This window comes from Artemia sp. Qi Xiang Cuo, chromosome 18, assembly GCF_049724085.1.
Source record: "Artemia sp. Qi Xiang Cuo chromosome 18, ASM4972408v1, whole genome shotgun sequence".
Taxonomy (NCBI): domain Eukaryota; kingdom Metazoa; phylum Arthropoda; class Branchiopoda; order Anostraca; family Artemiidae; genus Artemia; species Artemia sp. Qi Xiang Cuo.
The window spans coordinates 25617070-25639781 of NC_142811.1; the positions used below are offsets into that span (position 1 = coordinate 25617070).

At 34.6% G+C, this 22712-nt stretch overlaps 1 protein-coding gene across 9 annotated transcripts in view; it reads left to right on the top strand.

Annotated features, from left to right (window-relative positions):
• The first annotated feature begins 12843 nt into the window (after positions 1 to 12843).
• LOC148941368 (thialysine N-epsilon-acetyltransferase) overlaps positions 12844 to 22712 on the top strand; it is a 150497-nt gene continuing 140628 nt past the window's right edge. Inside the window, exon 1 of one of the 9 annotated variants that reach the window (XM_089104079.1) lies at positions 12844 to 12924. The gene's annotated coding sequence lies outside the window, so the exon portion shown is untranslated. Of the gene's footprint in view, positions 12967 to 13062; positions 13252 to 21297; positions 21320 to 22712 lie in introns of those variants that run through there. The other 8 variants (XM_089104083.1, XM_089104078.1, XM_089104077.1 and 5 more) reach the window with 8 other exon arrangements.

The window sequence follows — 22712 nt, forward strand, 5'->3', positions numbered from 1 at the left end:
AGAGGAAAATCATGCATTACTAAAGAATATGCCAAGAACAATATCCTCAATGTTGACACACTGAACTCTTTTTCAGTAGTGAAGCAGACCGTAAGATCTAATATCTCATGTGTCGTTGATCTTCAAAACTAGTTTAGCTGGATTATAAAGGTCCCCTGGAACCAAAACGAGTTACGCAAGATTTCATCATCCTCAATAAATTAAACAAGTCATGCAACTCCTATTGTGTAACTGGCAGCAGCATCTTGAAGAAAACATTTGCATAAGTAAACAAACAATCCCTATTAAGTAACTATCAGGTGTACTATACTATTACATAACAAGCAAGTGCACTAGAGTGTTTCGTAAGACCCAGGTGCACGAAATAACGTCTCGATGGGCCGGTTGGTCAAATAGTTCACCCCCTACCTGTCTCTTTAAAGTGTATATGGGGAAACTACTACTGTTTTCTAAGCCATAACAACCAAGTTGACAATATTATCAGAATCCATCCATAATCCTACCACAATTAATGTAGGTAATTCTCGTGAGGCAATGCAATCGAAACTTGAGGTCTGTTTCCACCCCCATAACAAATTATATTAGTAGCAATTTTACTATTAAATGTGTTTCCGTAAAAACAGGAAATTCTTAATATTAAGAGTTGATAGGTCCTAAAAGTTTTAAAAAACTCTCAACACGTTTTTAGCACATATTCAAAATTTAGAAGAATAGAAATAGAATATTTTCTTTTCAACAGAACATTCAAACTGAAGCCCAATCAAAATGGCTAAAGGCTCATACATAGTGCGATTTTACTAATATCAAGATTTAGCTAGTGATAATTTGAGCCAACAGGAATTCTAACAAATTGAATATTGACCTACCACTAGTTGTGTCGTGAAGGAGGGGGGATTGGAGGAGGGAGATCATTCCCCCGCCCAATAATTGGGAAAACAATAACTTATTATGCAGCTTTAAAACTGTTGCTCGTTTTAAGTGTCAAGCCCGCTCTTTACTTTGAGCAAATAATTTTTTTTTATTAATCCAGGCTCGTTTTCAGCATAAGGAAAACGAACAAATAGGGGTCCATTACACTTCTTAGTATGTTCCACATTAATATTTTTGCCTTTGAAACTTTATCATCAAGTAAAAATTTGAGCGTAGTTAATCGTAAAATTGAAAATGTTCTATGCTTCCTGTTTTGTCTCATTTGCTCTAATAAATGTTTCCCCTGATATTTAAGATGCTTTTATTTCCTAAAATCTATTATTTAAACATTAGAGTATCTCGTTTTAAGACCTGGAAAGTGCAAATGAATACACCCACTACATCGGCAAATAGGACAGAAATGAAACCATTGAAGAATAAGAAAGATGACATACTAAAATCTATTATTCTATTATACTAAAACCTATATTTAAAGATTAGATTCTCATGTTTTAAGACTTGAAAAGTGCAAATGAATACACCCTCCACATCAGCAAATAGGACAGAAATGAAGCCATTGAAGAATAAGAAAATTTACATTCAGTATATATAAATTCCTGAATGAAAAAGAAATCACTGAAAAAAAAATAAGACTTAGTGCTTTTTATAATTATTTGAAAAAAACTACGTTTTCTAAAGAGTTAAAGAGGCTGAGTCACAAGTTTGAACCTTAAAACGTACAGGGATTAGAAGGTACAGTTGGGGGCTGCCGCCCCCAAACCCCCGCTTTCGCAGCCTTTAAATAAAAAACAAAATTTAAACTGAAAGTAAGGAGCGACATTAAAACTTAAAACGAACAGAAATTATTCCGTATATGAAAGGGGCTGTGCCCTCCTCAACTCCTCGATCTTTACACTAAAGTTTTTAGTGTTTAAAAAAAAGAGTTGTGAGAAAGTCAAACTTTAGCGTAAAGAGCGAGGCGTTGAGGAGGGCACAGCCCCTTTCATATACGGAATAATTTCTGTTCGTTTTAAGTTTTAATGTCGCTCCTTACTTTCGATTTAATTTTTTTTTTTTAAAGGCTGTGAAAGCGGGGGTTTGGGGGCGGCAGCCCCTCAACTGTACCTTCTAATCCCTGTACGTTTTAAGGTTCGAACTTTTGACTCAGCCTCTTTAACTCTTTAGAAAACGTAGTTTTTTTCAAATAATTTCTGCACATTTTTGTACAGTTTATTACTTATTATTGCTTGACTAACTGTTAGATGATTGTGTATTATTCTTTTCTTTCTCGACAGGGTGTTTTAAGGGTCGACCTTGTAACTCAGCCTCTTTAACTCTTTAGAAAACGTAATTTTTTTCAAATAATTTAAAAAGAAACTGTTTTCTTTTTTAAACTTTAAATTCAGTATATAAAAAATTTCCTCTGACGGTGAATCGAACCCAGGTCTTCCGCCAGGTCCCTGACAGTCAGGAGTATCGACCGCTGTACTAAAGACGCACAATTGCAATTGTTTTTTAGTAAGTGGAATCTATTTTTGACGCAAGCAAATCCCCACAAAACTTGATATTTGGTTTTTGGAAAACAATTTCGAGGATAAGCTCCCAGGCCTCAGGAAAGCGTATCCTCTAAATTTCAGCCCGATCAGACAACGTTAAAGGGGGGCTGTGGTGGGAAAAATTAACATGGGCTCTTATAGGAAAACGAGGTTTTTCGTAAATGTAAATTCGGGGGATAATTTTTTCGGTCTGAAAATATCAAAAGGCCCTAACAGGTCGAATTCTGCTTCGAATTAGTCCTAATTCACCCGGATCAGTTGCCAGCTGTGGCCTGTAGGCGTGGCTAAGAAGAAAAAAAAAATTTGAACTTTAAGTGGCGATATTTGGTTTTTGGAAAACAGGGAAGGAGTGATCCAATTGAGCTGAAATTTCGAGGATAAGCTCCCGGGCCCTAGGAAAGCTTAACCTCTAAATTTCAGCCCAATCGGACAACGTTAAAGGGGGGCTGTGGTCGGAGGGTCGAAACTTCCGGCCCACTTTTACCCATTAAGATAAAGTCGGAGGGGGTGAAATTTTGCACGTTTCTTAGTTTGAGCTTGGGCTACAAAATGCAATTACCGCTGTCTCTCTGCAACCGCTAGGACCGGAAATCACTTATCATTGTGGTGGGTCGCCTCTTTATAGAGGCACAAGCGTCCTACTTGATGATGTTCATGCTATAAATAGATATGTCAAATCGGCTATATTTTGGTCATGGAATTTTGTAGAGAGAATCCACTCCAGGAATCATTTAATTGTTTTAATTTGTGTTACCAGTATTTAATTGAAACTCTGATTCTCTTATTTGTCATTGAAATACCTAATAAGCGCTGATAACGTCCTATTCCTTAGGATTCCCATACTAACTCACAAATGTAGGACTACCTCTCTATGTACAATAATACGCTGACTATTCACTACTTTTGCTTTTCTAAGTATTTCTTTTAACCAGCTTCAAAAAAAGAATTGACATAAATATGATAAAAATTATGACTGAAATTAGTTGCATTTCACACAACACCAGCTTTACTTGTGGGACATTTATCTCTGCATCAGCAAGTTGTACGAAATTTCTGCTGAGAATAAAATAAATTGATTTTACGCAACATATGCATATTTTTCTCACAATTTAGAAATTTTGTCTGCACGTATAAGCGGTAGCAACCACATTTTCTTTTTCTATTGTTATCAGTTTTATCATGCAGCAGAAGAGACCAAGCTTTGCTTGTGAAGGGAGCTAATAGGCATAAAACAATATTCAGTTTAACCTCCTCTAGAAATCTATACCCCCCCTCCCATACAACCTGATTTACACAAGAAGAACTTTTGCGTAATTTTTAAAGAATATGTTTCTTTTTAAACAAAGATACAAAGGGAAAGGTAATTTTTAAACTCTAGGAATTAATTTTCCTTCCAATTGGCATCCCTGGGAATTTTTGATTAGCTTCAGGTTTCTGCCGCAGTGACGCCAATTTTTTGGGATTTTCTTGATATTCTTTGTCAAACAATGCCCAACGGATAAGTTAATAATTCTAACTTTAACTTTATCGAATATTTTCAAATTTCAGTGTTCGGAGTAAGTCCTTCTATGATGTTACCGAATCTATGGTAATACTTTGACTTCTATCCTGTATATTTACTCAGACACCGCTAATGCGCTGCCTATGATTTTTGTTTCAGCCTTATATGGCTCGCTGATATTAATTTTATTTATTAATATTAATCGGTGAACCCACAAATAAGTCAATTTAACAAAAGGTCACTAATGATATTTCTATAAGTCACGTATATTAAAAGTTTAGTAGAGGTACAATTAAATTAAATTTATGTGTTAAGTGTTTGTTGTTCCCGACTCTGTTGAGTTTTCTCCCTGCCGGGAACTTAATATGCTGTGTAAATATGGTATTAATAATAAAACCTTGAGCCTTAGTGTAACGAATTAAATCTTACAGAGTCAAAATCCATTTAAAATTACAAGCAAACGAATAGCGCGATACCCAGGGCTATTAGAATAGAGCTTAGTTCAATTATGAGATTGAGCATTCAGTGCTGGGCATGAAAGTTGGGCAACGTGGAGGGTGAATATCTACTGCAGCATTAGTGGCGAATCAGGCTGAAGAAACCGAGTGTAAGTACCATTTACCATCGCCCACCTGAAAGCTTGTTTACGCTATGCTGCTAATTGTCTTCAGCTGTTCATTGCTGACATTTTTAGGAAAAGCCAAGCACCAGTACTTGAATTTATGACTGTTTAATGTGTTTTTATTGTTTATAATATATTGCGTAGTGTTTTTAAAAGCACCAAGTAGTTGTTTCTTAAGTAGTTAATTTTCTTCACTGCCGCTTGAATAGCACCTACTTCAATAGCATCAACTCTCCCCCCCCCAATAAAAATATTGTAGCTACGCCCCTGCCTACCACAAGGTCCAAAACTCGCTCCTTCCTTTTTCTCTTTGGTCAAACTTATGATTCCAAGTGTAAGTGTTGGACAAGTGGAAGTTGAACTAAATCAAAATACTTATGTACGTACAGTTTGTCAAACAGTCGAATCAGCAATATCTTAGAAGCGGCTTAGAATATTAAGTTAAAGCTTTCAATGCATATTTTTTTGAGGGGGGGGGGGATTTTGAAATAAATTAAAACACACTATGTACTCGCGGGTTATAAAAAAGTTGTATCATCAATAACCCGGCAGTGCATTAGGGGGCTAAGCTAAAACTTCCAGGTCTACTAATGTTACTATGACTTTTTATACTACTTCATCTACTACCACTGCTACTATTGAACTGAGCCAAAACATTCTAGATGTAATCAGTCTGTCAAAATGGCAAAGGTGAAATATATTAGGACTAGAGAGGGGTATAAATTAGAAACCTTCAGGGAAAATCTAAATTGCTGTGAAACTAAATCACACAGCAATATGGGTATGTTAGTTACAAAAGGACGCCTCAGACATATCACAGAAACGCCTGAGGATATTTTATTGAAAAAAGGGTAGTGTGGTAAATAATGAAAATTGTAAGTTGTTTTAAAAATATGCTTTTGTTTAGAAACGGTGATTTGTACAATATTTTAGAAACGTCTAGGTGTATCAAGTCGACACTTTTGAAAAATGCCAAAGGGGATGTTGAACTAAATCAAAAAATATTTTGTTTATTTTCATTAGTTCTTTCCATGCATCATAATTATTATCTCGAGTTTATCTTTTAGCTTTTTTCGATATTTATAAGATTAAACCACATTGTTCACAATTTATTTAGTATTCAATAAAACGTAACTGACTCACGAGCTTTTAAAGATTTGGGAGCGAGGGGTGCAACCCTATTTCCATGTTTAGTAGTTTTTGTTTGTTTTAAGTTTGACTTGATGATTCATTTTAGTTTCTATCCATTCGAGCATTTATCTAAAGCTGTATCACTTATCTTTATGTTTGATATGATTTTTATATTAATTTCCGTTCGTTATGGATTGCATTAATTGATAATAATTTCTTGTCATTTAAAGATTGGATTATTTCAGGGCTTTATTTATGCTTGGCTTGAGTTTCAATTCTTTGGTTCTCTTTGAAAAACTCCTCTTGCAATTTTTTTTTTTAGTTAATGCCAAGAATAAAACAATAAAACATAGATAGTATAAAGATGGCAACGACAAGCAAAAGATTGCAATTTATTTTAAACAATTGGTATGGGATGGTTTTTATTTATCACTTCTCTGTCACTAGAGTTATCATCAGTCTTTACCCGTTAAATAAATTGCACCCTTGTGGGAAGCATTCCAACTTGATTGAGTTATGCACTACATTGAAATTTGTAGCAATTAGCAGGGGCAGATACAGAATTGATGTTTGGGATGGGGCATCGATACAAGTTTGACTCCCCCATTGGTATTCTTCAAGCCTCTGCCTTTGTAATTAATGCACCTTTCGTCTTCTGGTAGAAGCACGCTTCCCAAATCCCCTCCTCTTAGATCCATCCCAGTTCATTAGTAATTACCAAATATTTTGACGATACAAAGGCATAATTAAACGGGCATGAAACAGAGAATACTCAGATGTTGTTGGAAATTTGTGAAAAGTAGTCTTTTGAATTTAATCATTCGGAAATAACTTTGTTCAAATTTTATGCTTTTTAGTTTTATGTTTCATTTTCATACTCGCTCTGGAGTTTGAAATGCTATTTTAATTTAATGGTTCCTGTTTCCCACTTTTACATTAAATCAGCCAAATCCTAAATTATGAACATCATTAAGTTACATTTTCAGAAGGTGCATTTTTCAGATTGAAATTTCCCTTAAGGGCTGGGCACACGTGGCTGACTTTGGGAACTGATTTTCAAATCAGCACCGATTTTAAAAGAAATCGGCGTCGATTAAAGCTTGAAAAATTTTCTAGTTTTTGACGCCGATTTACAAAATCCGCGCCGATTTTCATTATGATCATCACACAAAAATAGGGATACAAATAAATAGTCAGCCAGAGTTGTCTGTGGTGAAAGACCCTGCTACTGAGCTAAGAAATAAACTGAGAACTAGGCTGAGATCAATCATGCAAATATTGATAAACTGCTGCTGACTATTTGTGTCCATGGTTCTTTGTTTTGAAAATCTCGCGCAATAAATTTTTCTTTCAACAAATTTTTCTAGCCGCTATCGTTTGTCCACTGATGCTGAAATCGGTCCCGAAATCAGCTGCGTGTGCCCAGCCCTTTATCTTCTATTTCACAGCAGGCGGGTTTTTCAGCTGATACTATTTAGCCCTTTCCTTTTGCTTCACTCTGTGGGCTACAGAGCTACTGGCTTGGTTCTCTCTTATTTATTAGATATTCTCAGATATCTTTCAGTAGATCCTTCGACTCAAGGAGTTCAAATATAAGATGATAGATATCGATTTCTGTGCTCTGTGTGCAGGTATAGTTGGCTAGGCTCTTGGCTGATAGTGAGATTTTGTGGTGTTTGAAGCACTTTAACAGTTTACAATAAAAAGTATGCTGTGCAGACGTCAGCATATTACATTCAAATAGGCAGTGGTCAATTGTTTCATTATTCATAACACAATACCCGCAAAGAGGGGACAGGGGAACTGAACCACTGGAATTAGGAAACTAATATGAGAATGCAAGAAAGTTTAGGTCCATTTGTTCCAGAACGAATTCTATGAAAAATTTTAGAAAAATATTTATTGGGAAAGGGGGAAAGAGTAGGATTTTTCTTATTAAACATAATATCTGATAGTCTCCATCGGTAAATATCTCTAATGGGGATTAGTCTCCCACTTGGCTGGTCAATATTTATAGCATTTTTTGCAATTTCCTCAACCTGATGATTATCACTTATACCAGAGGGGCTAGGAATATACTAAAGATAAGTTCTTATGCCACTTGAAGCAAGATTATCTATAATACTAAGACAATGATAAGTGTCAATATCCAGCTTATACTGAGAAGTTGAAGACAGCAACTCAAGGCTTGATAATGAGCCAGAATAAATTATAATATTATTTGAATTAGCAATCAAGGGTTTATTTTCCATACGGTGTTCTAATGCCATGATTATGGCATTTAACTCTGCAGACATTATAGATACATTATTATACAATCTCTCACCCATTGCAATTTTCAGCTGAGGAAGGAAGGCACCACTTGCTACCTTCTCATTCATTTTGAACCCATCAACAAAGATTTGGAAATGGTTTTTATAAGTAATTGTATTAAGTTCAGCAAATTTTTTCTGGACAAAAGTGATGGGGGTTAAATCTTTACTCCACTTTGAGAAATCAGTATCTATTATGGTAATTGACCCATTCCATGGAGGGGATCGGGGGAAAGTAGGTGCAATCGACTTTGCGGGTACAGGAAACTTCTTCTGAATATTGGCATACTCATCTGCAATGCCTCTATACATAGCTGGATTTCTTAACTAATTATGTAGGGTATGTGAGCTATTTGATTCAATTTTTGTAAGATGTTTTATCAAGAGAAAGCTACGTCTTTCGCTCATTGATGTTAATCCACTCTCCATAAGCAGAAACTTGGTGCTTTTGGGTATCCTGAGACCAAACATGATACGTATTATATCGTTTGGTATTGTTTTAATTTTTTGCATCTGGGTCTTTGCACATGCACCATAGACGATGACCCCATAGTCAATATGGGGTATTATATGTAATTTATAAAACTGGAGTAAGGTTTTCTCCTTTACATCCCCAGGGTGTGGAAAGAAGTCTTTTTAGTATAATTGTTTTTCTATAGCATTTTTTTATTGAGTTTGAAATGAGGAGGTGAAAATTAAGTTTTTGGTCAAGCATAAGACCTAGGTAATTAATATGATTATCTTCTGGAATAGTTGTTCCATTTAGAGATAATCTTACATTAACATGATTTCGCTTTCGGTGAAATTGGACTATTTTTGACTTGGTAGGTGCAATGGGTAGATCTGAATGTTGAGAAAATTTTTCAAATTGGAAAAGTGACTTTTGCAGCTTTGACTGTGCAATCTCAAAGGTGTTGCCAGATGACCATAGTACCAGATCATCAGCATATTGTAGATTCATTTGGGGAAGGTTCATGTCCCAGAGATATAGGGCAAAGAGAAGGTAGTTGAGGACTGCTCCCTGAGGAAGGCCTTTGGTTATTGTCTTTTGGGGTGAAGAGGCTGAACCTACACAAACAATGAAACTTCGCAATTCTATGAAAGATTTTATGAAAGATACTAGCTTTGGGGGTAGTCCAAGGTTTGCAAGTTTAATTAAAAGGATTTGGTGGTTCACATTGTCATATGCCCCTTCAAAATCTAGGACAGCTGCAACTAGGACATTATTTTTTGAGAATGATTCATTTATTGCATTTGTTAACAATATGAAAGCATCTGTTGAGGAATGGTGTTTCCTGAATCCAGTTTGAGTGTGACGGATCATATTATTTTTTTCAACAAACCAGAGGAGTCGGTAATATATCATTTTCTCCATTATTTTTCCCATCACACGAGTAATCATTATGGGCCTATAAGACTCAGGGTTATTTTGGGGTTTATTTTTCTTTAGGATTGGTAGGACGGACGAACATTTCCAGATATTGGGGAACATAGATGAAGCCCAAGCATGATTATAACAATTTAGAAGTTCCTGTTTGCATGAAGGGGTGAGATTCTTTATCCGTGTAGGGTGTATATTGTCATAGCTGCCGCTAGTCTTGGTCCTAATTTGATGTATTGCGTTATTCATCTCCTGGATTGAAAATGGACTGGTTATATACTCGGATCTTGGGCGAGGTTGGTATCTTGGGTTCATAGGAATTGGGGCATTTTGCTACAATTATTTGATGTAAGCTTATTAACAAAAAGAGTGGCAAATAGCTTAGCCTTTTCATTATCATTGTCATAATGGGTATTATTATGTATAAGTTCATACAGGACTGGGTTGGGGGAAGTCTTTTTCCCACAGATGTGGCTTATGACTTTATATACAGTTGGCTCATGTGTTTCTCTGGAGAGATTGTTTGCAAAATTATTCCAGTAGTTATATTTAGCATTTATTATGGTCTTTTTTAGATTAGATTCTGCTTGTAATTTTTTTAAATATGTAGTAGGTGATGGTTTTTTTTAATAATGTTCTCCTAGCTGCATTTTTTGTTTTCCATTTATTTTGTCACTCATTTGTCCTCCATACTTTAGGAATATGTTTATGGAAGGTTTGCCTGGGTGTTGTCCTTGGGATAGCATGATTAGCTGTATTTATTAGTAAAAATGCCAATACTTCAGCATGTGTGTCAGCTGTTGCGTTTGAAATGCATGAATTTTGGGTGAAACTTGTAATTTCATCATTTAGCTTACTCTTGAAAATAGGCCAATTTGCTTTAGTGTTGATATATTTGGAGGTATGTGACAGGGTTTCAGCAGGTTCGTTTAGGAAGCAAACTATGGCAAAGTGGTCATTACATAGACTATCACTTTTATTTATATAAATTTTATTCAAAATATTTAAAGACACAATTTGTAGGTCAATTGTAGAGAAACTGCCACTTTTTGGGTTGAAGTACGTATTCAGGTTTGGAGGGGAGCTAATTCATTATTATTTGAAATCATACGCTCAATGAACTTACCAGCTTTATTTGCTGGTTTATTCCCCCACAATAGGCTGTGGGCATTGAAGTCTCCACAAATAATGATATTTTTCAACATTTTAGAATTATTGATATAGCTGAAGAAATCCATGGCATCTGTAGTTTGGCCATTAGGGTTATAATAGCTTAATATGTAAGTTTTTGTATTATTCAGCCAAACACTGATACAAATTGCATCAACATCATTACAAGTGTTGTTGCAAGTTGTCAACTCTTTAGGATGTGACCCTTTACAATTACTACAGGTTAAGAGGGTTTCATTGCATTTATTTATTGTGTGTCCCAGTTTCAGACACTTCTGACACTGTATAGGCTTTGGCTTGTATTCCTTGTGCGGTTTGATTTGCCCAAATAGGAATAACTTTTCTGGGATATTAATTTTTTCCTTCAGTGTAAATAAGAAAGATCTACTTGTTTTTAATCCATTAGAGTTGGGTTTACCCAGTTGAGTGACATCTTCTACATTGATTGTGCTACCAGCCCTATCTGAGAGCCCTTCTTTTAACTCCTGAATTGGTATTTCTAGGGGAACATTATATACTACTATTTTTGTTGGGGATTGTTTTGGGTTCCATTTAGATGAATTAATTGGGGTACTCAGAAGAGATTTTAGATTAAGTATTATATCTGCAGATTTATGATCTTGGACAGCTATTAACAAAGATCCATCACGGTGAATGTTAACAGAAAACATTGATTTTAACATTTTGAAAATTGCAACCCTTATTGTAGTAATCTTTGTTATTTCAAAGGGGGTATTAGGAATAATTTTGAGGTAAATGCCTAAGTTTTGGGAAGGAGAAACTTGGACAGGGAGAGGGGAAATACTTTTGATTGGGGATGTTGTTGTTTTTTTGGAGCTCCTAGAAAGGACCTCTTGAAATCCATTATCATCTATGGTGACATTACCTCCAACACTGATCATTGTCCTATTCTCAAAATTTGAGTTTTCATGTGAGCTTTGTGATAGTGAGCTTGACCAGCCAGGATGGGGCAAAAATGGATAAATTTCATTAGTATTTGGGGTGGGATCCGGGGGGACTTTTCTTAGGGGGAGTTCTTTCCATTGCCTATTGGAATAAGCTTTAAGCTAAACTAGAAAAGGATACCACTATGATACCAGACAGTCTGCAAACTACTGTGGTGAAAACTTAACCATCCACAAAGAAAGCACCACTGTATGGCCCTGAGGAGGGTCTTGAGCACGATTGGTTCGGTACACTACTGATAAATCGAGACAAGCTGCGTTCGTTTTCATCGTTCTATGGAAATCAAATCCTCGGTTTTATAATTAAAGCTGTTCGTTTTCGCCGTTCTATGAAATGTTTCGCTTATAAGCCGTTCTTTGAAATGCCGTTCTTCGTTCTTAGTACCGTCATTCTTAGAACGACGAACTGAGCCTCATACTCCGTTCAACAACTTTAGTTTTACTTTTGGGTGCCATGTTTTAAAATAAAAAAAAACATGACGGAAAAAAACTTTATACATGTTCTATTTTGTATATTTGGCTGATGGGGTCTTTCATCTAAAAAATGGCATTGATTTGTTTTTCATATATATGGCACAGTTTTGAAATCTTCAGAAAGTTCTGGAAGCATTTTTGGGATAAATTGCTTTCCAAACTTTCAAAAATTCCTTAGGGGTCACTTGGAAAAATCATGGGAGGAATTTCTAGATATCTTAGATTACAACTAATACTAAGAGACTCCAGCTAACCCCAGGTTTCAATACCCTTAGGAGTATGTTCAATTGAACAAACGTCTTAAGCTAAAAATTTAGAAAGGACATTTGGCTGATTAAGTGTTAGGCTAAGTAACACAACTATGAGTATTGTCCATATTATGGAGTAAAAAATATTTTCTTAACAGGTGTCCCTATGTGGAGTCCACTATTTAGGATTGCACCCCCATTTCAACTAATCTAATGTTTACGCCCATTCATAAGCATTCAAAAGTAAGAGTGCCCATTTGCACTCTATAGAACGGTTCAACAGTTACTCAACAGTCACTTTCCTCTAGTAACTCTATTGTTTGTTTTGCTACATTCACAAGTATATTTTCCATTTTTGTTGTGCTGGTTTATTGAAATTTTATCTGTGATTTTGAAATTTTATCTGGCTAAGGAAAGCTCTTATAAGCCGTTTTTTCAGTTAAAACGAAGTTCTTAGAACGGCGAAATAAAACGCAATTTAAGAGTAAAACCGAGAAAATCTTTTTAGTACTAAGAACGACGAACGGTGAAAAGGAACGCAGCTAATAATTCACAAGAAATTTATTTTTAAATTTCTTAAAATGTTGCTGTTGTAAGCAGCAACATTTTTAATTTCAAAGCTACTAGGTCGGAAATTCTACTTCTTTCTTTTAGGGTAATTCTGCTGGAAGAAACCACGTTGTAATTTGAAACATTTGTATGTTTTCATGAATATTGAAAAGAAACTTTGTTAGTTAAACTAGGCTGCTTATTTATCAATTTAACCAGCACTTCAATTTGACCTGACCAGCCTTTTCTGCAAGCTAAAACAGAAATTACTGGTGACAATTGGAATGGCGGAAATATACCTATGGATACTGATTTTCAAATCACTATGGATTTTCAAAAAAATTTTGGCAACCATCATTTCTAATTCAATTTATTGATAAGGACTCTTCATTTCAGGCCAAGCTAAATTCAGTCTGAACTGTATTGAAGTAAAGTGATATTACTTTTTTTTTTACATATTCTTTCTTAACTTTTTGGTCAATATATACCAAATCATATTATTGAGTTAGGACTAAAGTGAATACACCATTTGGTGCCTTTTTTTTATGCTGATTACGAATATAGGGTAAAAGACCTCTTTTTGGGAAAGACCACTTTTCTTTGGCATTTTGGAAAAATAGCAATGGGTTTTTGGACTGCCCCTTTTTTACTATAGTATGACACAATGCAAGTGTAGACCCAATCATCTTTCACTAAAGCCAGTCCAGTGGGAGTAATCTGTCATTATAAATCTAATGTGTGGTCTCTGCTATGACAAGCAAGTGAAATGAAAAAAAATTCTATTTAATATTTGTGATTTATAGAATAAAAATCAAGAAATAAAAGTTAGATTTTTAGAATCAGAAGACAATCAGCTTTCTATTAATATTTGAATAATACTGGAACACTAAAAAGATATTTACATCAAAATAGGATAATTGGTATTTCCAAAAAGAGGTTTTTCTAGGTAAGTCAATAAACTAATCATTTTCAGTGAATGATCTTAAATAATTTTAATAATAACCATGTTGTTGCATAGCTTGGATTTTTAGCTATTCATTGGCCTATATGAACCTTTTCAACTCTAATTTGATAACAAGATATGAGGTTTTAAGTTTTATATAATTTTGCTCAATTGGATACTGGTCTTTTACCCTAATAAGCATTTCTATTAGAAATTAATTATCGCACCCCCCCAAAAATAGGCCAATTCAGGGTTAGGTTAGATATATTCTAGCTCGGGGGGGGGGTGAAATCAATATATGCCATAAATGCTTATTCTGTTCATAATAATCACAGAAAAAGGCATCGAATGATGTTTTCACTTTATTTGAAACTCAATAGTATGATTTGGTATATATTGACCTGGAGACTGAGCTACAAGCTAGGTGAACATACCACATGATGCCTTTTTTTTATTTTCTTTCTGAATATAATAGGCCTAGGCTAATTGATTTACTTGTATTTCAATTGTAAGCCCTTTAGGGATCCTTGGTGGAGGCCTAAGCCTATATCAGTTTAATCAACAGTGATGCTAACAGCTTAAAGAAAACACAGCATTTTTTGTTTAAGATTTTTAAATTGTTGGTAAATTTCTACCAAATCATATTATTGACTTATGCATAAAGTGAATGCACCATTTGATGCCTTTATTATGCTGATTACAAATATAATAATCATTTCTGGTAGAAATGATTATTATATTTATAATCAGCATAAAAAAAGGCATCAAGTAGTATATTCACTTTATGTGCAATTAAATAATATGATTTGGTAGAAATTTACCAAAAGGTATTAATAATAGAATACTAATCGCTCATTTTATGACTAAACAGTTCAGGGTATCAGTTATAGTAGTATACACCCCTGTAGAACCTACTGACAGAGATACTAGTGACTCAGATGAATTATACTTACAGTTACAGGAGCAAATAGACAGGGTCCCAGGTAGAAATAGGCCTATGATGTTATTACTGGGAGATTTTAATGCTCAGGTTGGTAGAAATAGGGATAGATGGTATCCCAGCCTAGGTAAATTTGGTGTAGAGAAAGAAAACAGTAATGACTACAGACTTTTGCAATTTTGTAGGTATAACAATCTAGTTATAGCCAATTCGGTATTCGATCATGAAATGGCCCATAAGTTAAAATGGTATTCACGTGATGTTTAGACAGCAAACCTTATTGATTATTTTATAGTAAACAAAAGACTGGCAGGATCAATACAAGATACTAAGATACATAGGATTGTTGTTATTGATGTTAAAAGTAAAGATCACCATCTAGTAGTGTCAAGGGATAATTTAAATCCGAAATATCGGAAGGGTAGCTACCTTCCAGGAAGATATGATGTTGGTAGACTCCAGGATGAGAATTTGAGATAAACTTTCAAGGAACAGTTGAATACTAAGCTTGAGAGTTAAAATTTGAAAATGAGGAAGATGGTTCTAATAATTTATGAGAAATAATTTTTGAAGTTGCGGAAGGTGTCTTAGTGAAGAAAGCAAGGACTGCAGCTAAGAATATTAGCGAAAAAGCTTTATGTTTAATAGAAAGGAGAAAGGGCTTGTACAAGAATTATCTGAGTGATAGATCGTATGAAAACAAAAGAAAGTGGAGAAAGCATTAAAATATGAACTAAGGAGGTGTGAAGTGGAGGCCATGGATAAAATTGCCAAGGATCTGGAAGATACAGCTAGACAGCATAATAGTAAAATATTGTACTGGCAAAAAAAATTTTTTAAACACGAAAAACGGGTTTTAATTTTCTAACAAGCAGTGAACTACAAAACAATTAATTATGCACAAAAGCTCCGAATATTTCGGCCCCACATCCGGGAGCCTTTCTCAACGAAAAAAAAATAAATAAATAAAGAAAAAAAAAAAACAACTTAAATTAAATTACAATAAAAAAAACTAAACAAATAAAGAGAACAAAAATCAAAAACAAAAGAAAATATAAATAAATAAGAACAAAACACACAAATTAATTAAAAACGTACATGCACTGAATGTCTTTCAACTGGCCTCCTCTCAGTATATAAATGGAAATATATTAAATAAACACTTCCATGTACTGAATGTCTATATTGATTCTACTCGCCTCCTCCCAGTATATAAATTGAAATCTATCAAAAATGAAGAATATATTTATACTTAGACCAAAACAATAAAAGGTCAACTAACCCCCCGGTCCAAAATGGTTGATGAACTTGTGAAATTTAATTAAGTGTTATGGACCGGGGGGTTAGTTGACCTTTTATTGTTTTGGTCTAAGTATAAATATATTCTTCATTTTTGATAGATTTCAATTTATATACTTGTAGGAGGCGAGTAGAATCAATATAGACATTCAGTACATGGAAGTGTTTATTTAATATATTTCCATTTATATACTGAGAGGAGGCCAGTTGAAAGACATTCAGTGCATGGAAGTGTTTAATTAATATGTGAGTTTTGTTCTTATTTATTTATATTTTTCTTTCGTTTTTGCTTTTCGTTCTCTTTATGTGTTTAGTATGTTTTATTGTAATGTAATTTAAGTTGTTTTTTTTGTTTATTTTCCGTTGAGAAAGGCTCCCGGATGTGGGGCCGAAATATTCGGAGCTTTTGTTCATAATTAATTGTTTTGTAGTTCACTGCTTTTTAGAAAATTAAAACCCGTTTTTCGTGTTTAAAAAATTTTTTTGTTTTTAATGGAAAAGCAGTGTGGTCTAAGAAATTATTTACTGGCACGTTAACAAATTGAAAGGGAGTAGTCAATCTGGACTTGGCCCAGTTAAAGATAGGAATGGGGATGCAATTAGCAATAAGGAAAAAACTAAAGAGACATGGGCCAATCATTTTGAGAATTTGCTTAACCGAGATAGAGTTGCAGGAAAAAATATAGAGGAAAATGAAAAAGTTTTGTAATACCTTGGATGTGAAGGAAGATTTGTTTTGTGACGAGGAATTAGCAACAGTACTAAAAGGATTAAAGAATAATAAGGCTCCAGGTTCTAATAGGGTGGTAAATGAGTTTCTTAAATATGGTGACTCTGAGGTTAGAAATAGGTTACTGAAGATTATTAATATGATTTTTGAAAAAGGGGAAGTGCCTAACGATTTTAGGAAAACATTAATTAAGGCGCTTTATAAGAAAGGTTATGAAAGTGAGTGTGGTAATTATTGAGGCATTAGTCTGGTCTCTGTAGATAGCAAATTACTTAGTTATATGATACTTTTTAGACTGAGAGATACTGTAGACAGATTTCTAATAGAAGAACAGTGCAGTTTTAGAAAAGGTAGACGATGTATCAACAAAATTTTTACTCGTAGGCTAATAATTGAGAAGTGCCTGAGTTTTGAAACACCTTTGGTTCTCAGTTTTATAGATAATGAGTAAGCATTCGATTCTGTTGATAGAAGAGCTTAGGTGGAAGCTTTATCCCTCTTTGGTATACCAGAAAAATACATTAAAGGGACTAGTGTTATGTACAAGAATAACACTGCAGTGGTTAAGGTAGGAAATAACACTAGAAGCTGGTTTTATATTATGCTAAATTAGAAGTTAAGCAGGATTGTGTTCTATCCCCCTTTGTATGGATTATTTTGATGGACTTTGTTATAAGGAGCACAGGAAAGGCAATGGGAGACCAAGGAATCAATCGGGGAGGAAAAAGTCTCCTGGACTTGGATTATGCTGATGATTTAAGCATCCTAGATGAAAGTGTGAGCAAAACGAATGAAGTTTTGGAGGTTTTGCGTGTTCAGGGGGCTAGAATAGGTTTGAAAATTAATATTAAGATGACCAATTCACTGAGGCTAGGAATAAGTGAAGATGAAAAGGTGACATCGGGTAATGAAAAGATTGATCAGGTGGGGAGCTTCACTTACCTTGGTAGTATTATTAGTAAAGATGGTGGGAGCAGTGAAGATATTGAATATAGAATATCAAAGGCTCAGGGTGTTTTTTCACAGTTAAAAAAAAGTCTGGAAGAATAGGAAGATAAGTCTGCAAACCAAGATTAGAATATTAGAAGCTACAGTGATGACAGTGGTCAAATATGGCTCTGAAGCATGGACGCTCCAAAAATTGGATGAAGATTTGCTAGATGTTTTCCAGAGAAATTGCTAAAGGATTGTTGTGGGTACCCAGCTGACTGACCATATTTCAAACAATAGGATATACAAAAAATGTGTTTTAATACTGCTCTCTAGGGCTATAATGAAAGAAAGGTTGAGGTGGCTAGGAAACATTGTGCGGATGAAGGATGACAGATTGCCAAAGATTTTTTTTTCGGCCAACCATCTAGGGCTAAATGGAAAGCAGGTCATCCCTGTCTAGGGTGGGAGGATGTCATAAAGAAAGATTTAAAGGAAATGGGAACTTTGTGGGCGGGTGTAAAAAGGGAGGCTTTGAATAGATTGGGGTGGAGGAGGAGCATGCGTAGCTGTGTTGGCCTCAGGTGGCTTGGTGCTGTGGTGAGTTGTTAGTAGTAGTAGTAGTATTCAATTGGATCATGACAAATCAATGTGTAGATTAAGGTGAGAAAAAAACAGTATCCAATTGAGCAAAACTATGTAAAACTAAAACCCTTACACCTTGTTAGCCCACCAAAGAGGAATTGAGTAGAACTGTATATATCAATGAATAGCTAATATGCAGTAATATGGTTTTCATTAAAATTATATAAGATCAAACACTTGAAATTATTAGTTCATTGACTTACCTACAAAGACCTCTTTTTGAAATACCAATTGTCTTATTTTGACATAGGCTAGGCCTATATATCCTTTAAGTGTTTAAGTTTTATTCACATGCTAATAGAAAGCTGACTTTCTTCTGATTCTACTAAACCAGTTTGTCAACTGTTGGAACAATATTCTTTACTTTAATCTGCTCAAAAACCACAAAACAATGAACTCAGATATGATTTACACATCACCTAAAAGCTCTGTCATTGCTTGTTTCATATGCTTTGAAAAGTGTGCTAAAAGCAGTGTTTCTAATATATGAAACTACTTTTTTTAAACTCACAACAATAAACATATACATGACATGCCAAACCAAGTTTCCATCCTGTACTTTATTCACATGCTCCAACATGTCAACCAGAAGACCAACATGAGACACAACCAGTTTTCCAACCAGGATCAGACAAGCTCTTTCACATTTATTATTATCTTTGAAATAATACCAGGAAATTTGGCTCCACCTCCATGGGAAAATCCTCCCTCCCCAAGAAAATGTCCTCTAGACAATTCAATCCTGGTAAAAATTTATCCTGATCGATTACCCTTAACATCTCCAAGCATAAAATTGAGTCAGATAAGAGAGAGCAAGACATATAAAAAGATTTGCATATGAATTTTGGAAAATTTACCCCAGAGTAAAATTTCACCTAAGAGTTTTACCCCCTGGAAACTTCCCTCTGAATGGAAAATCCTCTCTGTGGAAAAACCCCCAGTTATAATTTTGGCTCCCCTCCACCTGTAAAATGTATGCTATATGTAGATATTATATGTAAACAATGGGTAAATGTTATAACTTATAGACCTTTTCTCTTGTGCTGTGGGGGGTCATGTTACTGCTAAAGGTATAGCTAATGGGCCTTTCAACTATGCTGCACACAAACTTGATCATACAATTTTGGGAAAAAAGATGCATGGAAGAGGGTCTAGTTGCCCTACAATCTTTTTGGTCACTTAAAATGGGCACTAAAACATTTAATCTCTGTTTGAATGAGTCCTCTCCTGATATTCTAGGACCACTAGGCTAATACAATTACTCCTGAAAAAAAACAGTAAACAGACATGCATGATCTTTCTAAAAATACAATATTCCATTTTTTTAGATAGGAGCTTGATAATGAAACAAATAAAATTTTAATATCAAAATGTGAAAAATATAAAAAAGGAACAGTACTAGCTAATAAAACAGAACTTCTACTCTTCCAAACATATCTTGCAGTAAACTTTGTTCCTCTTGACTTTAAGAACTTATTTAGATCCATTGCTGATCTGGCATAATTGGTTATGTTTTTTTTTTTTTTTTTAATGTGAAAGATTACTGAAACCTTAGAAAAAGGTTGGAATGGAGAAAACGGTAAAATTTGAGGCAGAGCCCTAACTGTATCAGTTTGCTGAATAAAACTCGATTAAGTAATGTTTCTTGTTATTGGTTTTACAAACTGTATAGCCACAATTCATAAGAAAAGCCTCCAAACCAATTTTGCAACATGGCTGTCCATTCAGTTTCCAGCCAGTTTTCTTTTTAGATTGGAAAAAACAACCAGGTCGGGAAACAGGTTTGCTGTGACCAGTAAAGCAACACTGTACCCTGTTGGATTTTTGAAAGGATGATTTTTTATCATTAAGAAAACCAACCAGTTAAAAACCACACCATTCGTACAAAATACTAAAAATTTCTTCTAATTATTAATATTAATTATATGCCTTTAAAAAAAATTCAAAATCCTTGCAAAATTCTTAGACTGGCAAAAGTTAGACTCTGCTTGGTGCCAATAGATCCATCAAACTGAGCTAGAACTATTGTCATATGTTGAGCATGAGGAAGAAAAAGATGAAAAGCTGCCATTCCTAAAGAAAATCATTGAGGTAGAAGTTGCTTTCTTATTTTTTTTTTGGGGGGGGGGGTGTTGGTTTATTTGTGGGGGGTTGGTAATGGGTTTGGTACCCTATAATTTTTCTCTTTTAATTGCTTGTCAAAACAGAGACCCCATTTTTAATCTATGCTAATAAATTATTGGTAAAAATTTCACCAAGAAGGCAGGGCTCTTGTAACTACCCTCCCACTGCATCATGCTGTAGTAAAATAGGGATGGTTCAAAAACCCATCTCTATTTTTCTAGAATGCCAAAGAAAAATGGTTTTCTCAAAAAGAGGTCTTTTACCCTATGTAATTTTAGCTAAATGGACTTAAAATCACACAGGGCAAAAAAACAGTATCCAATTGAGCAAAATTATGTAAAACAAAAATTCTCACATCTTGTTACCAAATAGGAATTGAGAAGAATTGTAAATATCAATGAATAGCTTAAAATCTAAGATATGCATCAATATGGTTATAATTAAAATTATTTAAGATCAAACACTTGAAATTATTAGTTTGTTGACTTCATACCAGGACCTGTTTTTTGGAAATATCAATTATACTATTTTGGTATACATACCCTTTCAGTGTTTCAGTTTTATTCACATATTAACAGAAAGCTGATTTTCTTCTGATTCTAAAAATGTAACTTTTATTGCTTTACATTTATTCTATAAGTTACAAATATTGGTCACATCACAAATATTAAATATAATTTTTTCTTTTCACTTGCTTGTCAAAACAGAGGCTGCATTTTTAATTTATCCTGACAAATTATTGGAGAAAATTTCACCTAGAAGGCAGGACTCTTGTTACTACCCTCACATTGCATCATGCTGTAGTAAAATAAGGGTGGTTTAAAAGCCCATCTGTTTTTCTGGGATGCCAAAGAAAAGTGGTGTTTCCCAAAAAGAGATCTTTTACCCTAGTAAGTTTTTAACCAATATTTTAATCCTTTTCTATAGCAGAAAATAAGAGCAAAAGGTATAATCTTTAAGGGTCCATAAAGGGTTTTAAATTGTAATTCTGAGCAAAGCAATTAATATATTCAGAAAGAGCATAGAAAAAGAATAGTATGTATGTATGTTCATCTATTTCACAGCACAGTAGCCTAATGGAAATATCTCCAAAGTCCCCCACTCTTCTAGCCCAGGCTGTAGGAGGTGCTACGGTTAGGCCTACAATTACCCCCCCACCCCCGAATGCTAGGATACAGCCCTAGACAATGTATAAAACTTAGATGATTTTGGCAAAATTCTTGTTTAGGAAATGTTGTTATTGTGGAAAATAGTTGAGTTGGGTGAATAGAACTCTCAGGAATCCAGGGCCTTAGTGATCTTGTGGTAAAATGTTTTGAAGAACCTGCCACCACTCCTTCTCTCTCCAGAAGGTTCTGGCCTTTGATAACCTTCAACAATCTTTGCATGCAAAATTGAAACCCTGCAAAATAGATCTTCTGTCCAAATAGGGCACAAAGAAGGTGGTCAATATAGATAGACCCCGGCGCCAAGCCAATGAGGGAAGATTGGCGGCGGCAGGGCCAAAAACAGCAACAGCAGCACACCGCCAGTGCAATCAATGTTGACCGCAAACATTAATGTTTTCATCAGTCTTTCTCAAATCACAGCTTAAATTTACAAATTTACTTTCTCTACTCATTGACAGTACACTTTCATAGGATACTCCACCTAGTAGCTACTGGTAGCAACCAAAATCTCATATTTTTGTAAAAGTTTCTCACCTCCCTTTACACTCCCTTTTGTGTTTTTTCAAAGCAGCCATATAATTTTCTATAATATCCATCTCTGCTTTAAATTAAAAAAAATAAGTAAATTTTTTGGATCCCTAATTTCAGTAAAAAATTAAATATATTATAATTTAAATATAATACTTCCCTACCCCCCCCCCCCTCTGGATACCACCTTGATAGGATACCGTCTCAGCTTTACATTAAAAAAATAATTTACTTCATAATTAACTAGGTCACTATATGGTTCAAACAAACACACAAAATTACGTTAAACAGCTTAGTGTACCTTGAAAGAAAATGAGGGTATGAGTAAAGGGGTACAATGACAACAACAAAAATGTCAAGATTATTCAGATATACCTCAAATTATTGGAAAACTGAGTCATAGATTTGCCATGACATTCAATAAGATCCAAAGAATCTAATTAAAAGGGAGCACACACAAAAGCCAAATTAGGCCAGTAGTCTATGAGAAATTGCAAAATATCCATGACAGTGAACAAGTTCCAATTGGGGGCCCTGGGTCTATCAAAATATTTCAGTGGTTTCCCAGGGAATTTGATATCATTTT